Here is a 16,112-nt window from a genome sequence, read left to right as displayed (position 1 = left end):
TTCACACACATTCATCCCCCCCTTATCCACCCCATTCACACACATTCATCCCCCCTTATCCAACCCATCCCAACAAATACTTATCTTTCCCTTGTCCTTGGGTCTTTGTTCTTCGTGTACACTTTGGTCTTAGGGGCTAATTACCGTGGTTTAGGAATTCTTTCCCTTTTCTTTGCTTTATTGTCTCTTTTTGTCCATCGGATCGTAACCTGCGGTCTGTGGTCACACCAGGGGAACAGAGCGAGGCTGCCTAATCAGGGCAGGACGCGTCTTCTCACTCTAATTCTCCTACAGCACCCACAGCGAGGTATTAAGAACCATCCTCTGCTACCATTTGTTATAAACGCCAATCACTTGTTTTAAAAATTTATAAAAGTTTACTAAAAATAAAATGGAAAAAAAAATTAATACAAGTATAGTAATAAAGATTAAACAATTAGAGTTAGGACAATTAAAGAGACAATAACAGCAAAAAGTTACAGCCCGGGCTGGGTACCTCTCTCTGGACAAAAGTGAGCCAGGAGAAGGACCCCGATAAAAGAGAATTCCCTCCTTAAGAGGGGTAACCTGTTGCATACAGAAATCGCTTCATGAATATGCATATTTTTATTTAAAACAAGAAATTCGTCTGGTACTTGTTGAGGAATTCCTGTTAATCCCAGGCGCCTTGAAGTCTAAGTCGAGTTTGGAGAAGTTCGGTTTTTTGTTGATAAAGAAAGCCATAAATTCCTCTCCTCTGGAAGATTTAGTGGTTTTTGTAATTGTTATCTCTGTGTGAAGAATTTCTTGATTATCTTCTCCTTCTCTTGAGCAAAAAGAATACCACACACACATATTTTCTATTTTAACTACTAAAGCTTAATTTCAATTACAAAACTACATTTACTATATTATTAAAATGTTACTACAGCATAACTTTCCAACCTAGCATAATACATATAGTAAATATCTGCATAGAGCCATATAATCTGCATTTTTTCACAATCTCTGTCATGAATCAAATGCACAGATGTGGGAAAAAACCTCTCTTTTACATGCTTTGTCTTCAGAGATACATACATTCAAACTACAGACATGCAACTGATCACAAGACAAATTGAAGGTTTAGTCCTCCAAACTGCCCTCTTCTATCATACTTTCCACTACCATTGCAGTTAAAATCTACTTGGCAATTAGCAGAATCAGCCCTCAAGCACCGCAAACAATAACAATAAGAGTCAAAACCAAGTTTCTATACGTAAAGTGAAAAATGTATACAAAAAAAATATAAATTTATATATATACACTCACACATAAATATGTATGTATACGTATACATATAAATAGGTATATAAGAAAACGTATTTATTAACCAGTTGAGTAATTTTAAGTGAAATTATAACATCAAACTGGAAAACTTTTATTTCAGTTCTTGAAAATCAGTGTTTACATTATTTGATATGGTCGTTTTCACATTATTTTAAGCATGCAAGACTGCAATAATTATTTTCACCAGACAAAAGTGCAAGAGTTTATGGGCAATAAATGTGAAATACACTGATAAAAGAAACGTTTAAATGAAGCACTAAACTGGTATCCTATAATACAGAAATAGAAATACTAAAATACTTTACCTTTGTCTACATGAAGTATTTTGTACAGAAATAACACTGTACTGGCATTTAATTAATAGCTCTTTCTAAATAAAAAGTGACCACTTTACCTATGGATTTGTGTCTAGGCACAGTTCACGTTTTTCATGACCAAAAATTGCCCGATGATATATGTTTTCACGCTTTTTTTTTTTTTTTTTTGACTGGCCAAAGAGACACAAATGCCATCAACAAGGGGATCGGTAACTTAGATTAAATCTTGTCTTTAAAGACATTACTACTATTAAAGAATGAAGTTTCAGGGTTTTAGCTGCAGACCATAAATATTTTATAATTGAATAAATACTAAGTGTATTCCCATTTAAAAAGAAGACAGACTTCATCTGTCAGATCAGAACATCTATACGTGATCAGAAATTGTTCCACAAGGTGCTGTCTTCTTAACATATTTTATGTATTTAATAAATGTAGGAGATAATAATCATTAAAACCTGCATGCACTGCAAGAAAACCACAAGCTCATTATTGGTTTTCAGTACTTACTACCAGAGCCATACTCAGAGCAAGCAACATGACTCAAAGAGCAAGAGATCAGCAACAATTAAAATCACTTTTTTAAATGCAACTCAGCTCTTGGGACAACCTGTGCCAGTTGCCAGTGTGGCACCATGCTCCAAGTGAACAAGTTCTTCCTTAGACCTAATCTGACTCAATCCCCATTATATATTCTAAATATTATCCCATGTCCTATTGCAACTGAGCCTGTGAAAAAAGGTCTTTCCTACTTCCTGAGAATCCCCTTTGAAGTACTGGAACTCAGCAATGAAGTCTCCCTGGGGCCTCTTCTCCTCCAGGCTGAATAACTCCAGGTCTCTCAGCCTGTCCTCAGAGGAGAGGCGCTCTGTCCTCTGTTTCTGTCGCCCTGTTTTGTAATTTGGTGGGGTGTTCAGTTTTATCTAATGGCAAAAGAATTGAAGTAGAGCAATGCAGGGTACAGAGCCATGAAATGGTGGTGGAGGAACCCAAGGATGCCAGTCCTGGCAGAGCAGTCTGGAGAGATTTGGCTGTGGGCAGGAGGGGCTGTGAGGGGCTCACTGTGAGCCTCTGGTTTGTGCCCCCCACCCCACCCTTAGAGGTTTCTGGCACGCAAACAGGGACAGCTGAGAGGGACTTGTCCCAGCCCCATCTGCTGCCTGGCACGCTCGGGCAGAGGGGAACTGGCCCAGGCTTACTGCCAGGTTGTGTGGCAGAGAGGGAACTGCAGGAGCCAGCGCCACTGGGCTGGCCCTGCTGGGAAGGAAGGTGCCATCCAGCACAGGAGGGGCAGGGCATGGAAAGGTAGACACTGCTCTGTCTCCCTGTGGAAATTAGCACGGTGCCTGTCTTTCAAAGGCAGGGACCTATGGGAGTCACTGGAGTTTCCTGAAAGGAAGAAACCCCAGGGACAGAAAGCACCACTTCTAGAGCACTGGCGGGGCAAAAATCCCAGCAAGATGGAGAAACCAGAATAAAGGGATGAGTGGGATTCTGGGCCAGGTTTGCCTGTGATGGCAAGGTCCTGCACATAAAGATGGGGTACAGATGGTCCCATTGCTCCTCTTTCCGCATCTTTCTAGGAGCCAGAGGAATCCTGTGAAATACTGAGCTTGGAAACTCATGGTTCATTTGTTTTTGTTGATTTTTTTTTTTTTCCTTTGGGCAGCATCCATTTGTAACATTTGCTGAGCCTGCGTCCAGCCTGGTGCCACTGATTGTTCAGTGAAGAAGAGGAAGGAGACAAGAATGTGATAATCACATCAGGACCATTACCATGTACTTCGACTAGGATTGTAGGTTAGGGTTAGGGTTAGTGTTAAGGTAGGATTGTCTAATAGGACAGGGAACAGTAGGACTGGAAATGAATAAAGTTTGAAACCACAACTCACCTTGAAGATTCCCTTCTTTCTCACTCCGTGAATAACCTCAAGATTTCCTTCTGAATTGCCTGTTGTTCCTTAAGGGTGCAAAGTGACACTTAGGGAGTCTTTGGCACGGTGTGAAAGTGGGGAAGGCTCTTCTTCATTCATCCTCTTCAGACCACACTGCCTTTGGAATACGGCCCACTGGTCTGTTTTTGCCCTGCTGTGGTACTTCTGTTTGAGGCAGAAAGGGCAATGACATTTGCAGGAAAAACCAGAGGGGGAGTGGGGCAGTCCAAACACCCTGTGCTGATGCAGCCCTTCAGCTGTGACTCGAGAGCATTGGGGCGCCTGCCACTTGGACTTGTATCCCTAAGTGCAATGTCTTGGGCTGGAGGAGAGCCGTGCTCAGCTGAGAAAGCAGAAAGATCAGAGAGGGTGCTCTGAAAGGTCTCCTCCGGTGCAGAGCTGTCAGGTGCAGACTGTGAGGTGAGAGCAGGCCCGGCCTTGCCCGGGGTGGAGCCGCAGCAGAGCCCCGGCAGAGCCCGGAGCAGCCTGAGCCTCGGCACGGGCAGGCGGCCAGGAGGCCCTTGTAGCTGCAGGAGGCAGCAGCCCGGCCCTGCGTGCCTCTTCCTGGCACCGGCGCATCTCCGGTTGTAATTTTGAGCAAAATTACAAGCGTATCCTCAAAAGGTTTCCAACGCAAATGGAGCGGCTGGAGATGAAACATGGAACCAATCAGATCTTCACTAGACGTGAGCTGCATTCTCCTCCCACAGCCACTGGTGCTGTGCCAGCCTCTAGACTGAATGAAACCAGAAGTGAATGAAGTGCAGACCCTCTCAGTAAAACCTGACTCGTTCCATTTCAGCCTATAATGGCATTGACAGTCAAACTAAGGGGTTATGCACTGAACCTTCCAGTTCCTACCTGCTTGAATGGAGCAGTTCTACTGAAAGCAACAAGGCCATTGCCTTTTGTAGATGAAGCTGGTACACTGCTTTGCCAAATCTCGGCATTTCACAGGCATCTCAGCTTGGCAGTACCCTTCATCCTATGCAAAACAGTATAAAGATTATTTCTAAGTGAGTTATTGGAACAGCACATACGGGGATCCTGTGAGGTATCTTTTAAGAGAAACATTAAATGACAGCTCAAATTTTAAAAGACAACTGTCATGGAACCATTTTCCTTCTCTTAGCAGCAGCACTGACTTTAGCTGGAATTCCAAACTCAAGTTAGCTTGGTGGTAGAATGTTTACAGATTCCAAGTATGCGCGTGGGTTTTACAGGCTTTTGGAAAGCTGGGAGGAAAGCTGAGAGGGAGTGGGGTTTAAGTTAACTTGCAGGAAAAAACCTTCCCTCCTCAAAGCTCAATTACTCACTTGTTGGAGGTGGTGAATTTGCCTGAGGAGGTAGAAATAAGAGCAGTTAAGGGACATCAGGCAGGGTTTTCAGAAGAGACAACAGGTAATCAACTGCTCAATGGAGATGTTCAGAAGGCAGGCTTCTGCCAGAGGTCTCTGGGATCCTCCCTTTGCTCCAGGTGACTCAGCTGTCGCCGGGGGTGGGGAGGGGGAGGTGGTGGTGCTGGTGCTGTCTTTTCCACCAGAGGGGCGGGAGATTATTAAAGGTAGTGAGGCACAAGAGAGAAGGAGAACTGATTAACAAAGGGCAGTAAACAGTGGATGCCAAGAGCTTTGACCCTGGCAAAGGATGTTGGGACAGCTCCATGGGGTGGGTCATTGGGACTTTTGAGGATTGGCAGAGACATTCTTCAAGATGTACTGCCATGGGTCTTTTTGTTTTAGAAAAACGAGCTAATGAGGGGTGCCTGGCTGAAATTAATAGCCTGACTACAAATGAGATTGCAAAGCAGGGAAATTACCTTGGGCTCTCTGTCCTTGCCCGGGATGTTTGGTGTATTTCACTGAAATGCCCTGGGCAAGAGGGCTTAGATATCCTCTGGTAGAGGTACGCTGGCTGGCAGGGTGGCCAGAGGAGTTTCTAGCAGCCTCAGCAACTATTTGGTCAGTGTGAGAAACGAGGCTCACCCTTTAAAATTTTTTAAAGGTGTAACAAGGGATAAAGCAAAAGTAACAGCACTGGGTGCATAGCCACATGTGTCGCTGCCGAGGCAGGGATGGAAATGAAGAGACTCCATCTTCAGAAGGCAAAGAATAATCTTTATTAACAAGTAGCATTCCTCTTTGATAACCAGCATCGCTAAGGTGAAATATGATTGGTCTCAAAGTGAAAACCTTTCACACCATTGGTGCACTCTGACTAGCCCACTGTGGTAGAACATATCTATAAACAACATGAACAGAAAGAGAGGTAATAATTGTTTCCATTCCTTCTCCTAACTTTCCCAGGCTAGGCCTGGGAGAATTCTCTCTCTTTTCTCTCTGACTGAACTGAGAATATCCACACACATGCACACGGGTAACGATAACAACTCTTATATACTTTTTCATTGCATTAGTCAAATACATATTCATGAAAATTATGCATATTTAAACATTCCTTTGAGTATACATGTTCCAGGGAATTCTTTATCTTAGTTCAACCCCTGACCTCACCTTCTTATACTACATGCCACAATGCAGATGTGATTTTGAGAGTCTTGTCTTTTATTTCCTCACGAGGCCCCCTGGTCTGTGGTTAGAATTACTGATAGCTGAAGGGTCAGGGGTAGATTCCTCCTTGCTCTTTTGGTGTTACTTGCTTGGTTCTTTTCAAAATTATCTTATCATACAGATGTTCTAGCCATTTTTAGAAGTACTTCCAATCCACATTAGCTATTTCACTACTTGTCAAGTAGTTACAACAATAAAGGCCTTAGTTCTTATTTCACAGCTACAATTACTTCTACAAAAGTTAATGTTATAATACACATTCCATAGCCTCTATTTTAATATTTTGTGAAAGCCTAAACTATAATATACATATCACACTAAGATATACACTCTACACAGGGATTAGGGTATTAACCATAAAAGGCTGACAAATTATACTGTATCAAAAGCAGTTAAAAAGAGATTACAAACTGTACTATATCAAAATAATTTACTAAAGCCAATAATAGCGAAAGCCAATAATTACATAAATAATTCATAACAATCAGTTACCAAATGGTTTCTGAATATGGGATTGTGAAGGCAGTGGACTTGGATGGGGGAACTTGTTTTACAGGGGGATTCTTCAAGGGATTATGGCTGCTTTGAGATTTCAGTGGGACCTCCATACCCCCTGGCACCCTGAGAATTCAGGTCAAGTAAAAAGGGTGATTGGAGGAATAAACACCCTTTGAAGCTGGTGACAGAAACGAAGATGCCATGGGTACAGCTTTTGCCATTAGCTTTGGCAAGAATGAGAGCCAAAGCCATGGGAATATCCAGTTATTCCCCTTTGAATTGTTTGAGATTCTTACCTTGTTCATTTTCAAGGTGGCAGGGAGGAGAAGATCTATATTTAAACCAGTATGTGGCCAGTATGCCGTGTCTTGTGAAATCTCTTTGACAGGAAGCCCAGTTAGCACAGACGCTGCCTTTGGATGCTTTGGATGTTCATAACATCCAACCAGGATTTCAGAGAGAGCAGCCAGGAGACCTGGACACGGATGGACCCATCACACTCGAGTCAAGGTCTCGAAAGCCCCAAAGACTTGGACATCTCAGCTGGAACAAAAGCATGGGAGACCTTGGCTATCAGTAGCAATCGACAAGGACTTCCAGTGATTAATGGGTTAGTATGAACTGTAATTATCTACTTTATTCTCTGTATCTACTTGCCATATCTGGTGCAGGGACCAGACATGGAAAAGTCGACAGGGGGTGTTTCAAATGGTCCATGTTGTGAAAAAGGGTTAATAATAGCTAGGGTTTGTGAAGACCAATTGAGAAGTAAGAAGAGGAGGGATTGAGAGGAAAGATGTGTGCTAACATCCTTACAAATAATTGAATGGTTGATATTGATTACAAATAATTGAATGGTAGAGACATTAATGGGCACTTCAAGTTGTAATAAGCTAATTATGTTGATAACTGTTAAACCCTTGTTGTACCCCCACTGTTAACTCCCTTACATACACCCTGATTGTACCCCCCCTTACCTGTACCCTCATTGAGTCCTTTGGGTATCGCCTCTTCTGCTCCCCAAAATGGCGGCCGGAAACATTCCCGGGAATATGCAAATTAAGAAAAGCTCAAGAAAATCCAACAAAAGACCCTAGAAACGACGAGCCAACTCAAAATTTGAAGAACTAAGTGACTGGACCTACTGGTGGGAAGTCCCTCTACTCCACCAACAAGGTTTTAAAGGTCACCATCACCTAAGTAGGACTGGACTAGAATGAGGACCCTAGCCAATGAGCCAGAAAGCATTTTCCTAGGCACACTCATGAGGACGGAAGCCCCAGCTCTGCTGTGAAGCAAAACTGATCACCTCCTCCTCTGTGTCACCAAAGGGAGCAGCGGCGGTGTGCGCGACCCCTCAGGCCCCCACCCAGAGCTGATCACTGAATAAAGGCATTAAAAAGGAGCTGGTCTCCTGGCCCATTTATTACAATCTCACCCCGACCGATTTTGTGATTCAGCTTCCCACACACACCGGCTGCTCCCACACCTCCTCCGCTCTCCCACATCCCACAGGGGTCCTGCCCCTGTCCCCGGCATCTTCCCACAGCGCCAGCCGGACACGCCGCGGGCCCGTCCCTCCCTCCCTCCGCAGGTGTGCGCTGCCTCCAGCCCCCAGCGACCCCTCCGTCCTCCACACGGCCACCTCCCGGCTCTCCCCGGCCCCAGGCTGCCCCACCACCCCAGCCCCAAGACCCACCACCACCCCGTCCGGCTGCCCTTCCACCCTCAGCCGTCAGCGGGGGCAAAGCCGGCACCGGCACTCCCACCAAAGATGGCAGCGCGGGCAGAGCTGCCCTCACCCACACGCGGCCCCGGCAGAGCAGCCGCCTCCCTGTCCGCCGCTGGAGCCGTGTCTTGGCCGGACGGGGCAGGAAGGGCGTCGGAGATGCTGAATGTGGGCAAAACATCCCGTGCCAGACAGGCTGTGGGAGCAGGGCCAGGGCAGTGATTGCCCCCCTGCATTCGGCACTGGAGAGACCACACCTTGAGCGCTGTGTTCAGTTCTGGGCCCCTCAATTCAGGAAGGACACTGAGGGGCTGGAGTGTGTCCAAAAGAATGTCTTCAAGTCTCTTCATCATTTCCCCTTCTCCCATTTGACCTGTCTGCTTGGAAGTGAGGACCTCTGTTTGCAACCCGTACCAAAGAGGGAAGCTATTTAGACTAAGACCTTTTTCCTGAATTCAGCTGTGCAGAAATGAGAGTGGTTTTATTTTCACTGGACAAAGAGCAAGAGTTTCCGATGGGATTTCTCCGTTTGGACCTTTCTGAAAGCTCCTGCACTTGCCTTGGCACTTTGGGGCCGTACTGCAAAGCAAAGGCAGAAGGATGACTGCAGCCAGGGAAAAAGAGGGTTCGCACCTGGCCCCGCCGTGCGGAGCCCGGCCAGCCCCGGGAGCCGCCCCGCCCGCGCTGTGCCCGCAGCCCCGGCTCTGCCGCGCTCGGCCCCGCCCAGTGCGGCTGGGCGCGCGCGGGCCCGAGCGCAGCGCCCCCCTCAGGCCGCGCGCCGCCGGCGCAGCCGCGGCCGTTGCGCCGGGGCCGTTGTGGCGACAGCCGGCGAGCGGCGCCATGGCGGAGCTGCCGCTGCCCGCCGGGCTCAGAGCCAGCGCCTTCCCCGCCAAGCTGTGGCGCCTGGCGAACAGCCCCCGCGTCCGCTCCGTGCGCTGGGACAGCCGGGCCCGGGGGCTGCTCATCCACCGCTCCCTCTTCGAGCGGGAGCTGCTCAGCCCGGGCGACGCCCACGGGGCGGGCAGTGAGGGGGCGGGGCCGGCCCCGGACTCCTTCCAAGCCACGCAGTTCGGCAGCTTCGTGCGGCAGCTCAACCTCTACGGCTTCCACAAGGTGCCGGGCGGGGTTGGCTCAGCTGAGCCGGGCGATGCCGGCAGCTGGCTCCACTTCAGGAACCCCAACTTTCGCCGCGACCGCCCCGACCTCCTGCTCCGCATCAAGCGCCTGACCAGGGCCAACAGGCAGCGGCTGGCGGCGGGGCGGGAGGTGCGCAGCCACCAGCCCAGCCGCTTCCAGCAGCTGCGCACGGAGCGGGAGGTGCCCTCCTTCCCCGCCGGGCAGCCGCCCAGAGCCGGTGAGTCGGGGTGGGAGCTCCGGGCGCGGAGGGTGGCGTGGGCTGTGGCCGTGGGCACTGCCCGGCGGGGCAGCAGCGGGCCCTGCCCGTGCCGGGGCTGCTCAGCGCAGCTGCCCCGGCCGGCACAGGGGCTGTCCTTGGGCAAGGCAGCTGTGCCGGCAGGGCCCGGGAGCTGTGCCGGCTGTGCCGGGCTGCCAAGGCTGCGGGACAGTCCCGCCGCGGCTGCACTCACCACAGCCTGGCCCGCTCGGCTGCAGCTGGCCCTGCCATGCGCCCTGGCTGCCGCTGCTCCTTGCGCGGCCCCGGGATGCTTGGGGAGCTCTCCGTGAGTGCGTGTGAGCCGAGGGCTCGGTCCTGCTCCGGCCCAGCTGGAGGGAGTCTCCTGTCCCTCCGGGGCAGTGGGGAAGAGAGCTGGCAGTTGGCTTTCTGGCAGTTGCCTCCTACCAGGGAAGGGCAACGCGGGAGAGTTTTCCCAGACAGTTGAGCGAATAGGGGAGAGCTCAGTAGACCAGCAGCTGCTAGTTGAATAGCCCTTGAACGTGTTGGTTGTTTCTTTTTTCTTTTTTCTCACCCTGCTTGGGAGGATGGGGGCTTTTGTTTTCCCTGACAGATGTACCGTTGCTGCCAAGGGAAACATGCCCAAAGACCAGCTTTCCCTTTGCTTCCTTTCTTCTTCCCACTCCTACACAGTGCTCCCCTACCAGGACCTCGCCGCTCCTCACCTCAGGGTTTAGAGCTGCCTCCAGGCGCTTCCAGGCAAAGTGCAGGTGCTCAGGAGTCTGAGGTTTTCCTAGCATCTCCCCAAGAAAGTCTTTGTCTCATCTGGACTTCTTGGGGTTTCATCAGAGCAACCAGGAAGGGCAGATTTAATCTCAACTGTGAGCTAATCATTCCACTGGTTCCCCTGGAGCTTAAATGCCTCCCTGAGCTCATCCTTCCGCTGGTTCCTGTAGACCATCTTCCTGTAGAGGAAGAACTCGCTCTTCCAATCCCCTGGGAAGTCTGAATAAATTTCTGGAACTGAGGTTGCTGTGTGCTTCCTGTGATATTTGGTCCAAGGCAGCACTAGAGCTCTGCGTCCCAAAGCCGCATTGTGGAGCCTGACCAATGTGTTTGGATTCTTGCAGCCACCCCAGACACTTCAGCTCCCAGTGGTCCAGCTGGCAGTGCTGGTTATGCAGCAGGGACAGCCCCCGGCCGGCTGTGGAATACTCCTGGGGAAGAGGAATTGCCACCAGTGGATCTGGACATGGTGCTGGAGACACTGGAGGAGATGATTTCTCCCTCTGCTCAGGTAACTGCATTGGACAGGGATGAAAGGGGCTGGACTGACAGCTTTTGAATGCTGTTGCAGGGCTGAGAAGCAAAGGCTTCTTGAGTTCAGCTGTGAACAGACAGGGAAGGATTTTCTTGGTAAAGCAAGATTTCCTAAAGAAGAGGGAATGAAAAAGTCTCCCCCCTGAGTAAGGATGAGAAGGTGTGAGCCTGTGTTGGCCAAGTTTGGGTGCTCATTTTCCTGGGAAGAATTCCTCGTGCTGGGGCATTTGTGGTGCGGAAGTGGAAGCTTTGTAGGTTCTGAGAGGCTTTGTTAGATGGGAGAGAAGAGAAGAGTGTTTGGAGAATTGCCACTGAAGGCAGAGTGTCCCGTGCAGGGAGGGGTGTGCGAGAGGTGCCTCTGTTCCAGCAGCAGATGTGGGCTGTGCCTCTTTTGGGTGGCAAGGCCAAGGCAAAGCAGGGCTGGGCTGCAGCTGCTGCTGTGAGAGCCCTGCCGTGCGTGTAGGCGCTCCCAGAGCCGTGGGTGGGGCCGGGCTGCAGCTGCAGCTTTCTTGTCCTCTCAGTAACCTGGGGCCTGCAGTCCAGTTTCCATCTGGGAAATCCTCAGCTGGGCAAACTGGCCACTCTTGCTGTCCACATTGCAGAGCTCAGTCACCTTGCTCTCGGGCGTCTCTGCGGGAAGGGATGTGTGTTCCCACGCAGTCCCTGCCAAGCTGCAGCCTGGATGAGAGTGCTGTGCTCAGGGCTGTGCAGGGAGGAGCACATCCCTGTGCCAGGAGCTGGCAGGAGTCCTTCCTTAGCAGCCATTCCATGTGTTCAGTGTCACCCCCACGTTCAACACTGTCACCTTTGACAGCCTTTGGATGGTGTTTGAGAAGTCAAATCTTTTTGACTTTTGAAGGGCTTTGGGGCCCAGACTTCTTGTTAGGAGCAAGGGATTAAGAATGTGAGCCACAGAGTTGTTGGACCAGATGTTTTGTGTAACTGGTGAGAAGGGTTTCTTTCTTTCTGTTTCTCTTTCAAGGGCAATATTAATGTTGTGCCTGAGTCTTCAGGAGGGGAGCCTGTGGACAGAGCTGCAGCGGAGGGAGCTTTGCCTGGCACCAAGAGCTGTGGGAACAATTCCCAGGAGCCCGAGGAGCCTGGTAAGGACAGAGCCCCCATTGGTTTAGAGAGGTGTGAGACGGCTGCTCTGAGCCTGCCTCTGGCAGGAAGGGAGACGAGAAGAGTTGAGTTCTTGTCTGCAGGGTTGGTGCTTCCTGGTGCCTTTAGTTCAAAGGCACATGCACAGCCTGCTCGAGCCCTGCCCTCCACGCTTCTCCAGAGGTTCTGACACCGAGTCCTCTGCTGTGGCAAGAGAGCAGGGAATAAACCTGACCCTGTGGGAGTTGTGTCACCAGCTCCAGTGTCCCAGGTTTGTGCTGATGTCCATGGATAAGTTTGCTGCTGGGTGTCAGTGCTCTGGAGGCAACACTGAGTGACTCTTGAAGCAAGAGAAGAAAACCCCAGCAAAAAGTCAGTGTAGAAGTCTGAGCTTTTTGTCTCCAAGCATTAAATCAATGTAGTACCAGTCTGCTGGTAGCTGTTGTGAGATACATTAAAAATGCAAGCAGCAGAAGCTCTGAGACTAAACAAATCATTAATCATAAATCCAGTAGCTCAAGGAAAAACTGAAATTACCCCAAATTAGGGAGAACTAAAGGACAGAGAGAGCCCTTTGGATCGGCATTCTTGTGCAAAGCTGGTGCAGCCTGCAGGCCTGGTAGGGAGCTCTTTCCCTCCCAGCTGTTCATCCCAGAGCTGGTGGTTGTTTTGGAGGAGCTGTTGCTCACTGCAGAGGGCAGTTTGTAGGTGGCAGGGAACGGTGCCAGTTCATAACTCAGCCCCCAGCACCCCTCAGCTTCAGCCATTTCAATGAGGACTGAGGTCTGTCTGTCCTCAGAGAAAGAACAATCCCGGGCTTCTCTGTGGCAGCTGGGACTGTGTTTCAAGCTCTCGTGGGTGCTATTTGCACTGTGAGTGCTGTGAGTTTATTGGGATACGTAAAAGTTTTGGGATACTTCATAAGTTTTGAAAACTTGGAAGAATGCCTGCTCTTTAAAGAGCAGGCTTCAAATTGCCAAGTGAGAGTCTGCCTTTCAGGCCATGTCTGACAGTCCCTGGAGGAAGGACAGTTACTTCCAAAGGGAAAGATGCACAGAGGCCAATACTGACCCAGCATTCCCTTTGCTTCCCAGATATCCACCTGATCTACCTCGCCAGGAGGGCTGCCCTGCGTAAGAAGGAGGATCAGAGGGAGAGCCTATGACTATCGGGCAGGTGGAATCCCTCTGTTTATACATAGATTTATAGATTTTTGCAGTTCTATTTATATACCTAATAGATACATTTATAGATTTATAGAGGTGTGTTTATATAGTTAAATCTATATATATCATTATAGATGCGATAGATTTATATTTTTATATATGTAGTTATGTTTATACATTTTGAGATTTACATTTATATATTTATAGAGTAATATTTATATATATGTGTAAATATGTTTTGCTATTTAGTTACAGTTACATGGAGGTTTAGATGCATAGATGGAGCTGTGTAGGTCTAGGCTGCATTTTTACCTTTTTCCCCCCTCGGCTGCCTTTTTCACCTCTTGCTTTTCCCCCGTGCCCCCTGTGTCCCCTCTCCCTGTGCTGGGTTCGAGCTGGCGGCCGGGCCGGGCGGAGCAGCAGTTCCAGCCCCGGGCGTCCCTGGAGCGGTGGGAGCTGCCGGTGGCCCCAGGCACTGTCCCCTGAGGAGCTGCTGAAGGACGGTGAGACTGAGGGGGCTGAGGGGGCGGTGACGCTGAAGGGACGGTGACCCTGAGGTGCTGCTGGGGCTGAGGGCTGTGGGGCAGGCGAGGGCGATGGTGGCACTGAGGTGACAGGGAAGTGGCACAGGCCGAGGGGTGGCGGGTCTAGGGGGACGGGATGGGTCAGAAGGGACTGAGGGGCTGAGAGGACTGTGAGGGGCTGAAGAAACTGAAGGGGGCTGGGGCTTTGCTGAGAGCATGGCGGGGCTGAGGGGATGGAGGGGGCCGGCAGGGGGCACAGAGGGCTCCGGGACTGCAGCTCTGCCAGGCCTTGGAACCAGTTGCAGAGCCTCCGCTTTTGCCACAGCTGCAGTGGAGACCTTGAGGACAGCCGGAGACTGACGGGAGCCAGCAGGGAGAAGCTGAAGGCCAGCAGCAAGAGCAGGGAACGGGGACCTGCTGCTGGCACCCTGGAGAGAGCCCGGGTGAGGCCCCAGGGCCGGGGAGGCAGGGTGGGGCTGAGGGTGGCGTGGGCTGTGGCCGTGGGCACTGCCTGGCGGGGCAGCAGCGGGCCCTGCCCGTGCTGGGGCTGCTCAGCGCAGCTGCCCCGGCCGGCACAGGGGCTGTCCTTGGGCAAGGCAGCTGTGCCGGCAGGGCCCGGGAGCTGTGCCGGCTGTGCCGGGCTGCCGGGGCTGCGGGACAGTCCCGCCGCGGCTGCGCTCACCACAGCCTGGCCCGCTCGGCTGCTTTTTCTTTCTGACCCTCCTGGGGAGGCTCTGAGTTCTTCCCTTCCCTGATGGAAGTGCAGCTGCTGCCAAGGAAAACGTCCCCATACTGACTCAGTGCTCCCTTTGCTTCCCAGCTGTGCCATCTGCCGTCCCTGTCCAGGAGAGCTGCTCTGCACGGGAGGAAGAGCCCGAGGGAGAGGCTTTGAAGATGGGCAGCTGGGATCCCTCTGCTTGCAGTTCTGTTTAAAGATGTTTGGACTTGCACCTAGACAGGGATTATTATATAGATATGTACATATGTAGGCTGCTATTTGTATAGGAATATTTCTGTATGTCTGTTGTATTTATGGATGTATGCTATGTATATATACATATATGTTCTATGTATATTTGTATCTTAGTGTATATGTCAGTTGTTATATCTGTGTTTAGTTCTGTTTCCTATGTCTACAGTTGTGTTGCTATCTATGTCTGTTGATGCAGCCAGAGATATATGGCTCTTTAAATAGGTATTTTGTTATTTGTCTCAGTAGATGCATCTATTTTTATATTTTTATATGTATATTGATCCATTTGTGTGTGTAATTATTTTTACCTATGTATCCAGATGTATAGCTGTATATTTGTACTGGTGCATTTGTATGATATTTAGCTTGGAGGTGGTATTTGTATATTTATAGATAGGTTTGTGTTATATATCTCTTTGTATTGTATAAAATATGTAATATTTAATTTATATTTCCATCTGTAGATTCTTATAGTTATATATGTATTTATATACATTTTTCTGTATCTATGTATTTAGTTCTATTTAAACATGTACGGAGATCTATAATTCTGTAATTCTATTGGTTGAGTTCTTGGTACAAGGTTACTTGGGGAGGGAATGCATATTTTTGTATTGCTATATGGGCTCTACACTTCTAGAAATATGTAATAAATTAAGTTGTTAAACACGTAATTGATCTTTGTGTATAGTGAGTTGCTGTAGAGGTTGGCAATAAATGAAGTTTTATTAACTGAAGTTGGTATTTGTATATTTTTACCTAGACTGGTTGTAATAATCTAATAAATTCCTGGTTTTAACCTAAACTGAGATTTGTATAGTTCTGTATTGTCAGTGTGGGTGTAGCAATTTGTAATAAATGATATTTTCCAAATAAAATGGATTCTCGTGTGTTTGTCGATCAGCAGCGCGGCTGTAGCAATCTGCAGGAAATGCCATTTGTCAACTGCAGTGGGTGTTTTGTGATTTGTGCCACCCAAAGCCAGGAGCAGATGTAAAGATGATGATGCTGGAGGATTTTGGCCGTGAAAATCTCTAGCCATGCCCAGCACAGGCCCCACTTGCACTCAGGCTGGGCAAGGGAAGGGCAGATTTGGGATGGCAGCAGAGCCACGCGTTGGCTCAGAACTCGCTGCAAAGGCCTGCTGAGGAGACTCCGGGACTCCACTGGGAGTAGAACTCCGAGCAGGAGCCACCCTGGCAGCAGAAATCATTCACCATGAACAAAAGAGAGCAAATGTGGCAAAGCAGATTTGGGGATGCTCTGTGAGTCTGATAAAATGCTCTCAATCACCGCTGCCTAGGCAGGTCTCCTGCAAAAA

At 49.3% G+C, this 16,112-nt stretch overlaps 1 long non-coding RNA gene across 1 annotated transcript; it reads left to right on the top strand.

The window, feature by feature from the left end:
* The first annotated feature begins 13,470 nt into the window (after positions 1–13,470).
* Positions 13,471–14,810, top strand: LOC137466526 (uncharacterized). The gene is made up of 3 exons (XR_010995199.1): positions 13,471–13,797; positions 14,144–14,261; positions 14,639–14,810. It is a non-coding gene; the product is annotated as an uncharacterized lncRNA (long non-coding RNA).
* Positions 14,811–16,112: the final 1,302 nt, after the last annotated feature.

This window comes from Anomalospiza imberbis, unplaced genomic scaffold (assembly GCF_031753505.1).
Source record: "Anomalospiza imberbis isolate Cuckoo-Finch-1a 21T00152 unplaced genomic scaffold, ASM3175350v1 scaffold_251, whole genome shotgun sequence".
In the NCBI taxonomy this organism is placed as follows: Eukaryota; Metazoa; Chordata; class Aves; order Passeriformes; family Viduidae; genus Anomalospiza; species Anomalospiza imberbis.
The sequence above is the reverse complement of the archived record's forward strand: the minus strand, read 5'-3'. Positions and strand labels throughout refer to the sequence as shown.